The following is a 3220-nucleotide window of genomic DNA, read 5'->3' as shown; positions in this document are numbered from 1 at the left end:
GATTCTGCTAAGCCATTAGCTTGTGAGTAGTAAGGTGATGACTTTTTATGCACGATGAGGAAAAATGAAGTCAGTTCCTTGATGACCTCATTAACAAAATGCATATCTCGATTACTAACCAATTCAATGGGGGTACCATATTGGGTGAAGATGTCTTTGAATAAGCATTTGGCAATCGATTTGGTGATATTGTCTAAGAGTGCCTATTCTTCTACCCATTTGGTACAATAATCAATTGTTATCAGGAATACTTGCTTTAGTCTATACTACTACTAGGGGGATGGGACCAACAAAGTCAACAACCCATTTTTGAAAGGGCTCCAAGGGGAGGGGCTGAAGTTGCCCAAGTGGTCTTTGGTTGACCTAATCTCTCACAAGAGTTGCACTACTAGACCTAACCTCTCACCATAATCCAGCCAATTGGACCTTCCAGATGGTCACATCAGCAACAAAGTGGACATTAGCAATACCTTGGTGAGCTTCCTCCAACAATGCACCCTACTCCATTGGTAGAACTACTCTCTATTGCACTCTAAATAGGATGTGATGATATAAGTAGCCCATAAATGGTCTCAAAATGTAAGCTCCAATAAGCCGGTAATTTACACTAATCCTTCTAAAGACTAGGTAGAGGCACTCTGGTCTCTAGTTTGGTCAACATTTCCTCTCATACCATGTCCACATTGATCTAAGAGAGTTTGGAACTCCTGCGCTTCTCTGGACATCCTTAGCAGAAGCTAACTCGGATGTTGTCTTATGCAACTGGTCCTTAGACTGCATGAGTTCTTCATAAAAGGACGTGTACAGCTGTTGAACACAAGCTGTCACTGACAATTCAATGGAACTCTGAATGTCTTTACAGAGGAAAGGAATTGCATCCCCCGAGACTAGACTGTTCAGTGAGGGAACTGGTATGTCCAATGATCCTTTGCGATGTGCTCTGAACAGGTTATTACAAGTGAGATACCCAGGGAGTTCACTGCCAGAGGTAGCTGGAATGGGCACTGAAGGAAGAACTGAAGGAGCTTTATCCGCTACCCGCTTCAAGAATTTACACTGTATGACCAGGGGAGGTGGAGAATCATCATCCTCTATGTCAACAAGTTCGGACTCATCTGAACGTGGAGGAGGAGGTACTGGATCTGATGGAGGAGGTGGAGGCACAGTCTTCTGTAAACCTGAATAGGTTAAGAAGGCAGACAAATATGATCCATATGTGACATTGGTAACATTACCCCTGGTGACTTTGATGAAATGTTGATCCATTTTAGTGAGGAGGTAAGTGCTCCAATCAATAGCAACTCCTTTCAACACCATCCTGGAAGCTGTGAAAAGCTCTTTGGACAAGTACTGAGATGGCGTTTTGGCAGGCATAAACCTGTCTTGGAGAAACTGACAGACCATCTTCCATACGGGATCAGTGATCATGGAAAAGGAAACTCCTGAAGAGTTGATCACCTTCTTAACATCCAACATTTCCCTTGTTTGCTTTTGTAACAGCTTCAGAATCTCCTCATTAGAGAAAAACTGACGAGTGGTAACAAAAGGTTCACCTTTGGAGGGAAGAGACAGAGCCTTCCCTAGGCCTCGAGGTGTCAAAGTCATAGAAATTCCCTGGACTAGTCCTGTCTTCTTGCTGTAGGAGGCCAGAAACTCATCACATAACGACGGATCCTCTGGAAGCAATGGAAAGGAAGCAGCCACAAAAGCAACGAGTCCCGCCTTCGTGAGAGGCTCAAAAGTGAGTAGGGAAGAGTAATCCCTACTAACTAGTGGGACATACTGGATATGGGGAGGAGCATGAGAAGGCGCCATTCAGATAGTTACACACACACCACAAACACAGACAATCAAGGAGAATGCTTGCAAAGCAACATACAAAAAACTAAGGATAAGAGAACAACCAAAACAATAAAACGTGACTCGACCAACTAACCCCAAGCAAACCACAACCTAGAAAAAATTCGACATGACCTTGAGACATATGCGACCGAAAGCTTCATGCTATGCATCAAACAAACACCCAGAACCCCGTATCAGGCAATAAAAGAAAAAACTACATACCGTACCCTTAACCGTAACAAAGACAGTAAACCAAAACATCACCACAACCTACACAGATCAAGACTACATCGTTGATAAACCAGTGTTTGACTATGGAAATAACTCCAATGACGACGTATACCCATCCCACGAAACGGTTTGTTAAAAAGGGGAATTAAGTGCAGTGAGGGGGAATTAATTTAATGAAAGGTTTATTTTAAGAAATTATTAAGAAATGGGTGAATTTTTATTAAGTGATAAACCTTAGCAAGAAAACGGCGGTTCCTTCTTATAAATTTAATTACCAATTATTAGGTGAAAACGGTGCTTTAATTCGAATCTCGGACTGCGATATCCAAACTGGGTCTCTAAATGCAAGTTCATTGATTACAAATTAAGGTGATGTGGAGCGCTTTTTTGCCAGCGCGTGCTCGTGTGATGGCTGGTTCATTTTAATTAAAAATATTAAAGTGCTTCTTTGGCGCACGTAGCGCGCATGCTAAGTGAACGGCGGGTTTTTTTTTAAAATTAAAAAAATGGTGTGTTTAGCGCGAATGCGCGTGGAAACTGTGGGTGAATAAATAGGTCATTTTAACAATTAATTTGTGATTAAGGGGGAAATGAAAATAAATAAAGCACATAAAAAAAATACCTGGAAGGGGTATGTATGTAATGGTCTAAATGCGCACGGAAGAGTCCCCCAAAAGGAGTGAATCCAGTAAAAGAAAAGTAAAGACCACTGACGAAACAACAAAGACAAAACCTTAGTGGATGTGTCGATGGTGATGAGTAGATTGGTTTTAGTGTATGAGGATTTATGATTTTTTTTTTTGTGTGACGTAATTTTATATGGTATTGGGTTGGAATTATATGTGGGTTGGGGATGGTTTTAAAATGTGGTTTGGTTAATTGATGTTAGGAAGTGTGGTTAGTGGAGTTACGTGTTTTTTGTTTTTTGTTTTTTTTTTTGTTTTTGTTTTTGTTTTTTTTTTTGGATTTGTGTGTGAATAAAGGCGATGTGGTTAGATATGCAATTTGTTGTTGGTTTTTTTAAAAAAAGAAAGAATAATTAAAGATGGATAGGGGATGAAGTAAAAAGAAATTATCAGCCAGGTAGAAAATATCGACAATTTAAGGTATAAAAATAAAATTGGGATTTTTATGGTAAAGTTGTGTG

Source organism: Lygodium microphyllum, chromosome 9, assembly GCF_053477565.2.
Source record: "Lygodium microphyllum isolate KBCC chromosome 9, Lygodium_microphyllum_v1.1.10, whole genome shotgun sequence".
Taxonomy (NCBI): Eukaryota; Viridiplantae; Streptophyta; class Polypodiopsida; order Schizaeales; family Lygodiaceae; genus Lygodium; species Lygodium microphyllum.
Note: the sequence above shows the minus strand (reverse complement) of the source record.